General features: G+C 41.2%; 1 protein-coding gene across 1 annotated transcript in view; it reads right to left on the bottom strand.

The window, feature by feature from the left end:
- The window catches only part of frmd4ba (FERM domain containing 4Ba), a 42,389-nt gene extending 29,627 nt beyond the window's left edge, over positions 1-12,762 (bottom strand). Inside the window, exon 1 of the mRNA XM_085273087.1 lies at positions 12,525-12,762. The gene's annotated coding sequence lies outside the window, so the exon portion shown is untranslated. The remainder of the gene's footprint in view (positions 1-12,524) is intronic.
- Between the last annotated feature and the right edge of the window lie 622 nt (positions 12,763-13,384).

Here is a 13,384-nt window from a genome sequence, read left to right as displayed (position 1 = left end):
TCAGTGTATAGACATGCAGATGCTGTCTTTAAGACACACAGTTTTACTCTCTATACCAAGTTTCAAAGAGGAACTAACTGATATGAACTTTTCCAGATAAAAGTTAATATCATCCGTTGGGTAGATACATATTTAGAATATCTATCTGATACTCTGTGACTCTGTGTGATCTGTAAGTAATGTTAAATCTTAAATAACTGCTTTTTTGGGCAGATGCAGTACTGTGTACACCTTGTGACAACTACTCAAATACTAAATCTCATATTGAATAGTCATTCAGTCTCTAACTCTTAGAGGGGATGTGTGGCTAATTAGCACATAATTGCTCCATTATGTTCCCAAGTTACTTGCATTTTGGGCTCTGTGGTGTCGGCCAATCGTGACTAATGGCGCATCTTCTGCTTTTTGTGTCTGCAAACTCATGAGCACAAATGAGCTTGAAGCTTAAAAACAACATAAAAAGACAACAAAACCAGCTTTGATCTCTGCATGCCTGAAATAGGTTTCTTTGTCTCCTGGTGATCATAGTGACACACTCATTCTAACTTCTGAAATCTCACACAAAACAAGCTTGCAAGTACAAATCTGTCCACTCAGTTCAAGGTAAAGTGATTACTCGACAGCTAAATAAATGCTTTCACAGAGAGAATTTATCACCTGTGTTCCCTCTTATCGTCCACTGTCACAGCAGCCGTAAATACCATGAGGTCACAGCATGGTCCGTCACCCCCTCTGATGTCACTTGTGTGTCACTCTGAATTAGTCATGTGCTTTCACAAGGCTGTGCTCACTTAAAGGCTCATTCTTTTCCAGCTGCTGTTGTACTTCACCTCGGACAGAATACGATCATTGTTGCGGACGCTGCAATGCACCTTTATTGCCAGCAGATGGGGTAACAGGGTGTCAGACAACCCTTGGGGGCAAATGGAGGCAATCCTTTTGTGGTAAATTATTCTGTTTGGAGGGTTTTCCTCATGCTTTTTTTTTTTTTTGCCAATGTCACACCATTTCTCCTCACATAAAGCTCTTATTTCACTTGTGACATGTGGATTGAAAATGTAATAAGAGTACAGACAGGCAAGTTGTTACAATTTAGCCAAATTCTATCCCTGAAGCTTCGTGTTAATAGGCTTGAATCTGTAGAGAATACAAGGCAGGGCATGACAGGGGGAGCCACGCTGCCAAGATCATCACGGTTTCTTGTCCCGGGGCTCTTTTCAACATGGGATGGCAATTACTGTGTACAGTAAGTGGTAGATTAATAGTCTAAACGAGGTAGGCCTCCCGGTGAACAGAACAGAGCCGGAGCAGGGCAGGGAAACAGCTGTCACCCACACACGCCTGCAGCTGACGAGCTTTGCCACATACAGAGACTGCAGCTGACACACTGAATGGAAGACATTTTGGACAGTACGCTTGACACACATACAAACACACGCAGGTCGGCACTCTCACTTACAGTACCGTCTCCTCACAGGACCCTACCCACACACACTTATCACGCTTCCCGACTGTCAGTTGTAGTTAGAAATTTAGCAGGTGGACACAGCTGTCTGAGATCATGACACCCGATCAGAGCATGATTTGTAATCATACATCACAGATGAACAAATGTGGAACATAAAACATTAAAAAGGCCATCTTTGGTCATGCATAGTCTATGTCCTACTTTTTAAAGGGCTTTAATAGTGCAAGCATGGCTACGCTGATTATCAGATGTTATGCATCTTGTGTGTTCTCACTGTTGTTAACCTCCCCCTGACACATGGCTTGAAATCAATAAATCAGAAAGAACTAATCCTTTAAAGACAAAAGCTTTCAGATTTGACAACCAAGGCAGCGTAAGTGAGAGATATCTATTATGCATCTTGACTGAAATTGTCACCGCATCTGTTTAAGAAACCACAAGACATCTTAATTACAGCCAATTAACACTGTGTGATAGAGCTCCATTTGGCACTCATTGGTGAGACAGAAAAGCTTTGCGTGTGTGTGTCTGTGTGTGTTTGGGCAGTGTGGGGGGTGGAAAAAGAAAAGAAGACCGGGAAAGAGGCAAGGGCCCGGGGCTTCAGGCTGCCACCATGCACCTATCGGCTTTTGGGTTGTGACTAGGGATTTGGGGCCAGCTCCTCTTGCTGTACAGGATGGCCCTTAGGGGCACGCTGGAGGCCACAGGCCACGACAAACCATGTGTGTGAATAACCCAGATGCTATGAAGAGGAGGAGGTCAGGAGCTGGGGGAAGGGTGCAGGGGGCCTAGAGGCCACAATATGAGTCAACAGCCCAACACTGACTGCCACGACAAAATGTTGCCTCAAGGGACTGCGGGTGCACAGATTTGCCCAGGCATTTCTTAGAAGAAGCATAAAGAGCCAGTGTCAGAAGTTTTCAATATCATATCCAAGTGACGAAAAACATGAATGGCCACTGTGCACATCACCACAGGCATCCCAGTGAAACAAAGAGGGACGGAGCAGAGGGCGGGGGGAGGGGAGGAGACACTATCAGTCTGTAATGAGCCTTGAGGCCATGCACGGGGTGAAGTTATTGAGAGGGTATTATGATCTAAATCTGTATTATGATCTGAAACACTAAGAACTGTTTTGCAAATACAAAAAACTGAAATATGATGCTTTGGAACCCCACGAAATCAGAAGTCACGAGTGAATTTAAAGAGAAATACAGCTGTTAGTCAGCTGTCAATCAGTACTTTTGGACAATTTAAAAAGATGGCTCTGGGAAAATTATGACACAACTCATACAAATTTCATACACTTTACAGACAATTATTTGCAAATATTTAAAACAGCTCACCAGCTGGCTGAAAAATGCATTTCAATCTTTGCTCCGCAGTCATTTATATCTGAGACCCAGCACACTGACTAAGCTGGATACAGCATAACAGTGAGAGCTAGGTTGCAAGGAGAAGGTGGGTTGCCAAGCAGCTTGCAGAGGTACAGCAGCTGTCGGTGCCCTATATAAGAAATTTCCCAGAGGAATTTATTAGAATTATGTCAGCAGATGTGATCTGCTGGTACTGTGGCTGAGCCTGCCTGCATTAATGCTACTCTTAGTATCTGTGGTTACATTATTTGTGGATGTTCAATTTGATTCCTAATGTTGCTTCTTAATCTGATTTTCACCCCGGGTAAGTGATCTGATACTCTGATGTATTGGCAGGTTTTCATCTGATAACAGAAATTGTGCCCTTAACACACGTAAAATTATCGACACTAGAAATTCCTTTGAGTCTTCCCGTTCCCATCTGTTAAATCAAAACATTTCCGTTCTGAAGTGTCTAAATCCATTTTGTGGCCACGGTTCGCGATTAGTAGAGACCTGGCAGATGATATCTGCATCTGTACATGTGAGTCCCTCTGGCTTATCATTCCCAATCCAATTTAGTGACTAGATAATCAGATCAGTGATATGGCCTTATCTGGCCATATAACACATGTCTGAGAAACCACAACAGATGTGCAGCTGTGAAGTGCACATGTCTACCCCCCTGTCCTGCGCAGGCACACTGCAGAACCCGTGAGACTCACGGAGACATCACTTTAAAGTAAAGACTTATGGGAGGTCTTATGGGAATACTGTACTGTCAGTATTAAGCCACCAATATGGTAGAATACCTCTATTTTTATCCTGTCGTATGAATACAAGCGCTCTCAGCGGGCCGAGAGCTCCCAAAGGTGCTGGCATTGTCAGAGCAATTTCATGAGGTGCCTTGATTTGAAGTGGAGTTGAGTTCATTGCGAGTCAAATGGGGATTTATATGTGCATGGAGTTTGTAGTGCAAAGAGCCTAAATATAAAAAAAAACAAACAGGGCATCTGTTTCTGCTTTACTGCTGCAAGTATGTCTAATTCAATACTTTTACTGTTTATATGGTCACAAATTCTGAAACAGCTGCTACACAGCAGATGGAAAACATGTCTCATTGCTTTTCAATATTTTATTGACTTGAAAACACACCACATGAGAGCAAATTAAAATTTTAACTGTAAATATTCTTAGGAGTTGCCATGAAGACAGAAAAAGTGCTCAAAGCTCAGACAAAGAACCCAGTTCTTGTGGTAAAGAAACACACAAGCATCCAAAAATTGAGATTAGGAAGAGAGATGAGGCAGTAGCTGAAAAATATAGTCCACTAGGCTGCATTGCAAAGCACAAAGCTGAACCAATCCGTATTTGCATTTTGAAACTGGTTTAAATAACTCTTTGGTTTAAAAATAAATAAATAAATAAAAAAAGAGGTCATAAAACAAACAAACCACCTGCCTCTGTGTTAAATTTGAGAATTTCTTAAGTTCATCGTTTTGCTTTTACAGCTTGAAAGTCCTCACTTGCTGCTCTCCTTCTGTGTATTTGCAGCTTCCAAAAAACGACTTTGCCAAAAAACTCAGAGAGACCCACAGAACAGAATGACAGACTGACCAAGATGCCAACAACAGCAAAAAACATCAGACGAAGTGAGTGAAGCAGGCGGAGACCTAAACTGAGCTAAAACCAGAGAGACCATTAAGTATGACATGTAACCGTTTTTGTGGTCTGCGAGCAAGAAGCAAGAAGAAAACAACACGAAGGGCATCAAAGCAGAAACATTAACAGGATCTGAGTCTTTCTGAACTCTAATTTTGTGGCTTGACTGAAAATGATAAAGACAACATGCAAAAGTTGTCAGCAAAGTGCAAATTATTGGTGCCCAGTCACCTTTTGAATTGAAATAACTTGTGAGTTGTAATAATAATATTGATAAAAGTAATAAAGGCAGAAAATGTTGCAAATGTTTGAATTTTTTTCTTTATGACATGAAATCAGAGTTGTTACCTGAATAAATAGCACAATACTTTTCAATATCAAAATTCTGAAAACACAGTGGTATATTATTGATATTGTTTTTTTGCTTGTCTTTTATTGCAGCGTTTCTACCAGGGAAGCAATTCTTCTGGAACTGAAGGAAGCTGCATACGGCCAGAGGTTAAACAGGCCTGGAATGACATTCTGACACCTTCAGTTAATGAGCAATTAAATGTGATGGGCAGGTTAATTCATACTGTCAAATGAGTTAATTTCTCATGCCTTTCCATCTGATGCCATGGTGATGTTTACTCGGAAAATAAGGACATAGCCTGCTTACATCTTCAAAACCTCCCTTTTCCCTCATCGTCACTGTGATGCATTCAAGGGGCAGATGTAAAGTTGCGGTAACAGTACTTTAGCAATATGCTAGTAGAACAGAAGAGCAGCAAATGTAAACGGAGCAACGTTTTTCTACGTGGTAGAATGTTAAAGTGTGACTGAGAGAGAAGCACAGGACAAGAGAGGAAGATGAGAGATTTCCAAAGGTGACGACTGCAAGTGAAATTTTATAAACTAGAAATTTAAATCTTCTGTTTATATCTTGATCTTGATCTTTTTAACAATTTTTTTTAACAAAGTTTCAGTCCAGTATTCAACAAAATCCAAAGTATTATCCTGCTTATGTTATCTGGAAATACACTTTACCATATTGACAGCTAGTGTTGCCCCTAGCTGCTGCAGTCCATACGCTAAAATGTTTGTAATGACTAACATTAAATGCGTAAGCTAGCTTAATGACGCTAAACTTGCTAACGCTACAGTACAGTACCCAGTCTACTTTTTTTTTTTTTTTTTTTTTTACAATTATTAAGTACATGGGATAAATTTTGGTTTGATATCGAGACTCATGCAGTTCTACTGGTACTACCACAAACTACCAAATGTCTGGTACTTCTGGCATGCCTAAAATGTAATGTGATTAATTTTGATGATATTCAGAAGTCCATTCTGGAAAACCATTTAAATGTAACCACACAAATTTTAAACCACTGATCATCTTCGCCACTATGACAACCACCGCTGCCCCTGAGGACACCGAGTGTCATCTTTCTTCCCGGTGTGCTCGACACCTGTTATAACTGTGCCCTGCACACAACCCCCATATCAGCTTTCCATCCAAGTCCAGTGTAGAGTGTCATCAAATGCTGTCCTGACATCATTTATTTCTAGTCCAGGTCTGATTCTGCAGGTAACATTGCTGAGGGAAGACCTCAACTTGTTGCTTAGCACACTTTTGTGAAGTGCTTAGTAAGCACACGGCTGATACAATAGTATAAAGTAGGTTAAAGGGTACTCTCACATTGTACAAACCCAGTACACAAGCCTCTTAGGAACACAATGCAACCTTGAAAATAAAAAACCCTCTAGATCAAAGTCGTATTTTTCTATTGAATTACAGGTTTTCCCCCTATGACGCAGTTTCCTTGTCATTGTGTCACACTCCTAAATCTTTCCTGCATGTTAGAGCTAAAATGCAGACGCTCATCCATGTCCGAAAGCTCAGTCTGATCTGTCTGAGTGAACCAGCAGGATGCTCGTTTTCGGTCCACAGGGCAGGTGATAATTACTTCCTGCAGATCGCTCTAACCCACCCTCCACCCCCTTTGCCCCCAACTCCTCCCCTCATCCCAAGCTGCCATGGTGAAGGTGACCGCAGCTGGATGATTTCTGTCTTTCTAAACTCACGCGATCTGTGAGCAGCTAGTGTCTGCATGTGTATTAGCTGGAGCGGGGGCGTTGCTTTCCACTATTAACCCAGTACAAGAGGAAGCTCAGGTAACCCCTCTATTAATGATGAATGCTACGCTCTAGTGAGCGAGCACCTGCAGTATCCAGCCATCAATATATACACTCTGTACGGCCACAGACCCACACAAAATAAATTTATAGAGATATGATTTGAAAAAAAAAAATCAAACCAATTCAGCAGGAAATTACTTTGTGAGGAGTTATGAGGGCATCGCATATTCACAGAAGTCTCCAGTGTGTGTCTTTAACATGCCTCTAACCCTTCTGGCACTAAATGTGTGAAACACTCACATGGGGTTTTAAGAGCTGAGGAGTATTGATCATTGTGGGTATGAAGCTGTGGGGTATGTCTGCTTGGGAAGCACGGTTGCTTTTTTCTTTCCAGCTCCACCACCATGTACCTCTCCATTTGTGCCTGAGAGGATAATAATAGCAACTCAAGCCCTTTCCGTCCATCCCTCCGCCTTTACCTTACACACATTTGCCGGGCAGGGACTCTCATTCTGAACATTCAGGCTTTTAAGCACCCGCCTTTACATCACCACCTCGCAGCTCTCCTAATGTGTAATTTGGGTGTAGTGTGTATTCAGGAGTGAAATACAGAGAAATGGGGAATGATTACAGGAGAGGGATTGTTGAATAGATAGAGAGAGGTGCACAAGCGGCATCATTTCAGGGAGAGTCACTCCCCTCCATATCTCCAAAAAAAAAAAAAAAAAAAAAAAAACCTCCCGGGCAAGCCGACAGCAGCAGCACAGATAGAAAGAAAGGTGGTGGAGGGCTTTGCTTTGTTGTTATTTTCATTTTCTCAGCCTCACAGCAATTATATTCTAGTCGGAAAAACAGGCAATGATGAGGAGCAGGAGGAAGAACAGAAACGGGGGTGTTCACTTCTGGAGCGGAACTGTGCACTGAGCTGTTGGGTTCAAGGTTCCCTTAAATGCCCGAGGATGTGGCTGAAACTGGGAGGAGGAAGGCGCTCCTCTGCTCAGGTCTGCTAGAAGATCCACATCTCAACTGCACACCTGAGCAGCAGTACACAGTGTTATGATTCAAGAAGTCTTATGAATACAGACAGTTGGGAAAACCAGGAAATGTAAGTGGATGGAGAGACATTGTTTAAAAATGGTTATTTGCCTATCCTGATACCAACGTGGCATTCAAATGCCTGTGTCTGTCTATACCAGGGGTGTCAAACATAAGGCCCGGGGGCCAGAATTGGCCCGACAAAAACTCTAATCCATGAAGGAGTGCAACGATTTCCTGTTGATGAAGACTGTTCACTCCCATTACCATTCATACTCCACCAAATTAAATAAAAGATAAATGAACAAAAACTTTATATTTTATTAAAAAGGTCCTGATAGTTCATTGCACAGACTTTCCTACAGTCTGTGGAATCAACTATTGTGACTTTTTTCTGCAATTTTACTCATGGTGGCTGTATGTGGTTGACATCCCTGGTCTATACACTCAAAATAAATTATTATTAATAATAATAATAATAAATATCTGACTGTACTTGTGTAATGAAATTAGTTAAAATCAGGTCAAATGAAATGTACTTAATTGGTATACATTCAGATTTTCTTTCATTATTAATTATTTGAATAAGTAAATCTTTGATTTTTATATATTTCAGTTGCATTTTGCATTTTAAAATTAGGATGAAGAATCATTACTTTGAGTGTATGTGTTTGTATCTGGCTCAAATTAACAGCACCGCTTTTTCTTTAAAAATAATCAGATGATGCCAAAAAACTGGTATCCACTGCTTCATAATTTCCACATTTGTCATAAAATGAGTGAGTCCGCTCTAGCTTATGCATCTCCCCGGAAGCTTTAGACACCGGTTATTCCCGAACACATTTATGTGGGTTTTACTGTTTATCCTCTGGAATAAATGGGAACATTACTGACCCGCTTGCTGTTGGAATCATAGTAAAAATAATAATAATAATAATTCCACGACAGGGTTTTGCAGCAATAGAAACAAGTATCACTGAAACTGCTTCTTCTGTTATCTGTACACCCTCAGTTATTCTCCGAATTACACAAGGTTGGCAAACATTATCGCTGGCTGGATTATGGTCACAGGCAATGACTTTCTTTGGATAAACAAAGCATGTACCAAAGAAACGTTAGAGGGAAGAGGATGAGGCTGACGGTGGATGAATAAAGCACTGGACTGTGACACCAAACAGTGGAGTGGACAACCTTAGATCCTGAACAGAATCCTTTCATGACCCTTAAAGGTGCAGAAATATAACCATAAAAATGAATTAATAACACTTTTGGTGATACAAGTAGACAAATTGCAAGATGGGATTTTTGGCTTGTATTCACTGACACTTTAGTGATACTGCAACATTTCAGATGCCTAATTAACAGCACCTTGTCACCCTATCTCTTTAGATACTGTTGGGACCCCTTGTTGTCATTTGTTAACTCACTGGGCTCCCGTACAGCCTGCAGGGTTATGCTCCAGATAAACATCTTGTCAAATGAGGAAGTAGAAAAACTGACAGGACAGCGGTGTCACCCAGAAAGCAGGAGTTTGAATGTAATGCATCACAGCTAGTTTTTGGACTTAACTGGGAGTTTGAACTGGGACTGGAGTGTATATACATTAGCTGTGTGTAAAAAAACAAAAACAACAACATTATATAGCAATATCTAATAAAGATTTTTAAAAAAAGGTGGGCTGTGCTATACTGTGCAAAAGTCTTCTGAAGTGGACCAGCTTTCTTATCAAGACGGTCGCCAACTGCCTGTTTCGCCCAATTTGAACACACTTATGTTGGTATAGCCATGCACAGTTGAAACTGTGATTTATTTTACCACAAATGTTACCCTTTTATTCTGTGCCTGTCCCTGGTTCAGTAGCCACTGATACGCGTGGGTAACCCGTGAATATAACCTTGTGTCCATCCTTTAAATAATTCATAAGGAGGTGGTCTTGAATGATGCATTTTGAGGGGGAATTTGTCCACAAACTGGGAAGGGCCTGCCCTTAAACAGATTGGAGCTTGTTTTAATGCAGTCTCTTTTATCTAAATGATATGGAAACAGACTCCCAGAGGAATACCAAACCCAGCTCAGATCCACTCTCCAAGGTTGATGCAAGTGTTTTCTGCTTTATTCTGAAGGGAAATAAACACACAAACAGAGTCTGAGCACACCGCATTAAAGGACCGCATCCCTCAGCAACCAAGCGAAAACTATCACTGTACACATGTGGCATTTTTGGTACTGCAAATTTTGAAACTGGCAATTAAAGTGGGAAATTTCCCAGTGTCTGTGCTTTGAATGCGAAACTGTGGTCCAGACTCTTTGTTTTACTCAGGATGTCCTTTCTGAAAGGAAAAGAGATGTCTGCACACTGCGTAGCTGTTTCACTACCAATGAGGAACAGATTCCTGTTGACACAACTTTTCAGTGATTATGTTATGGAAAGAACTAGAGTCATTTACTGCAAACACTGGAGGACTGACACATTAGTGATAAAACATTTAGGACTAAATATTTTCACTAAACGTCCGCATGACCTCTTCATTCAGATGTCCTGAGGTCTGGTGATCTGAATAGATTTCCACTGTGAATATAGATTACTGATGACCCACAAACACTGAACTGAAAAACACTCCAGCGTCTGACCTTTTAATTAGGCCTCAAGCACTCCGAGAGGTCTAATCAACACACATTTTTTGCTTTAGTTATGAGAAATCTTTTTGACCCAACACTTGAATACTGTCAGATGATCAAAGGGCAACATCTATTTTATGTTTGGAATTTCTGCAAAGCTAACTCTCGTTTTACAAATGAAGAATTCAGTTTCACTCATTTCCCGTTAATGCAGTCATTGAGACTCCAGAAGTCCCTCATGCAGTAGCAATTAAAGGAAATGAGGAGATGCACAAAAACAATGCATTTTAAGGCCACGAGTTCAAGCTTCCTTAAATTTAAAAGAAATATCTGAACACAAGTCACACAAGAGACTCTTCTGTGATTTGTTGCTTTTAACAGAGGGAGAAAACAAAGTTAGCATAAACACAGAAATTCTGCTAGAGTTTCTGTAGACTGATGCTACCTACCACAAATTGGTAGATACAAATCGTAAATGGCCGGCAGCATCTAAACATTTCAGTAAAACTATGTTAGCTAATGCTATCTAAGCATTGGATTTACACACGTTTAGTTACAATGAGTGAAGAATGCATTCTGTACCTCTGAAGTGTTAAAAAATGTCATGTCAATACAGTACTAATGCACTAATGCAGATTTTTGTTGGTGCTCAAACAATACTAGTTAAGATTAAGATGGCACCTGCTCTGTTAAATATACTTTACGTTAGTTTTATGATATTTTGTCTGAATCTCGTGCCCTTGAAATACCTGATGTCCGCTTTTAAAAGTTTTCACAAGCTTGCTAAAGGAGCAAGCAAACTTTATACTTCTGTATAAAATTTGGAAGAATTGCTGTTTACATCATCATGTCACTCTTTGATAGTAAGTTTGATCTCCCAGAGTGGAAGACATCTCTCAGACCAGTCTGGCAGGATTTCTGCTTGCTGAAAGTGCTGGGTTGCATGAACCTGCATGGTGACTGTATCACATAGTCTAACTGACAAATGTTATCATTCATACCTATGCATGATTAGATGCGTGGGAAAGAAAAAAATGCTGATGAGCAACTTTTAACACAAAGCAGGTTCATTGAGGAGAGGTGAGAACACGTCTCTTCAATGACGTGCACCTGTGCAGCTTAGGTCACACTGCACAGGTGGACTTGACGTGGTGTTTATTACTGTTTACCCTTTAAAAAACCGGCCCTGTGGTTAAGGCTGTTAATGGACTCTAATGGGCAAATGACTCCTATGTGCCGAGGCAAGCGTTGGAATATTCTGCGACAGTTAATAGCTTTATTGAATCAGAAGCGCTGACCCCATTAAAAGCAGCTGAACATCCTAGACTAAAAGTCAACACAAAGCAGCGCTGCCTTTGCAGTTTGCCTCTGTATGTGAGTCAAAAGAGAAAGACAGGCAGCACATGTTGCACTCATGAGGCACAATTTCAATATAGTCACCTATACAAAGCAGCCCCGTGCCTTTGTTCTGTATCACTCACACACTTCCTGTCACTGGGTTTCCTCATGCCAGAGCTGTATCATCACAAATGAATTCCACTTTAAGAGAAGAGAAACTCTTGCCTTGACTTCTTTTCTTATATAGAGAGGCTCAGTTTAAAGTATTTTTGTTTTTCACCATCCACACACTTACACAATACACTCATATGAGACCCATACAGGATATCACGTGCTTGGATAACCATTGTTTGTTTTGGCCAGGAAACAGGATATTCACACACAGGAGAATGACCGGCTGACCACAGAGTACTTTAAGACTTTTGCATTTTAAAAAAAAATGTTCACGAGTTCAGTTTTATGCTGACCTGACGGCGCACCACAATTGTTACTGACTGGGACACACTAATCATTGACAACGTCATAAACACACCAGCAAGTCACTCACGTTGACATGTCAACAGTTCAGCACCCAGCTGACACTGGGTCAGTAGTAGTCACGGAAAACGCAGGCGGGTTGCACAGTCATAGGATCCAGTCATAGTCACAGTCATAAGATTTGTGTTTTTAAACTTTTGCCACACAATATAGTTTTTCAAAGAGTTGATGAAGTGTTTAATTTACAAGCTTGGAGTATGGTGAAGAGCAAACATCTTGTCAGGTGTCACATGAGCACATACTGATAATCCAAGACAAACAAAACAAACGGTGTGGCTGCCAGAAAGCCTGTTACAGGTCCCCTCACACTGTGTTTACATTAGATTATTCCAGAAAAAAAACAAACGGTTCTAAGCGGTATGTTCCCGTACGAATGAAACCATTCTTACCGTATTTCTTTTGTTGTGATGTGATCGCTCCTACTTATTGTCTGTCCGCAGAGCGTCTGAGCGCACACCGGTCAGTTTGAAAGGACAAAAAAAACGCGCTCCTTATTAAAAGCGGGTGCTTCTTCACAATGAGACTTCTTGCTAAAACGAGGAGCCGCTTCAGAGGAAGTCGTGCTGAAAAGTCCAGGAGGAGAAGAGGCTGCTGCCTGCTCGGCATAGTAACCTTCTGTACCACACTCCACGCACACGGCGAGTCCCATCCATTCACACTCCCCGCCTCCTGCCGGCTTCCTCCTCCTCTTCGCTACCTTCCACTGATGCCCTGATGGGGCAGATGAATTTCCCACTGCTGCTGTTGGGAGCCAATAGAGAGGCGCTCTCTGCTGCCCAAATCCACCATTGCTCAGCGGAAGAGACAATTAAAAACAAAACACTGTATCAGAGTAAGCCCAAGATTAACTACTTTCAGTAATGGAGATTTAAAAAGCGATTCAGCAATTTATGTTCGTAAGACCGCTGTAATTTTAAATGTATTCCCTATTGCACCAGACTTAGCCAGTTTTAGTCCATTAGGCATAGTTAATCCCTTCGCACTGGCGGTTGTACCTCCCCAATATATTTATGTTGTTGTTAACTGTGCACAATAGACACACAAATAGCAAGCAGCTTTTATGGCGATCATATGAGAGTTTTACCAGAAGTCAGAGAAGCGTTTTGTCGAAGTGGAATAAAGTGTTATATATTTCCCACAGCTCAGTTTTTACACGACGGAAAAATGAATGTGAGTTTTAGAAAAGGATCAGGGATGCAAAATGGCCCACGAGCAGCTAAATGTCTTCTCCAACCGATCCAAACAGGTT

This window comes from Mchenga conophoros, linkage group LG5, assembly GCF_057382185.1.
Source record: "Mchenga conophoros isolate Kocher_MC1m ecotype Shallow Benthic linkage group LG5, M_conophoros_male_GT1.1, whole genome shotgun sequence".
Taxonomy (NCBI): Eukaryota; Metazoa; Chordata; class Actinopteri; order Cichliformes; family Cichlidae; genus Mchenga; species Mchenga conophoros.
Note: the sequence above shows the minus strand (reverse complement) of the source record. Positions and strands in the feature narration are given on the sequence as shown.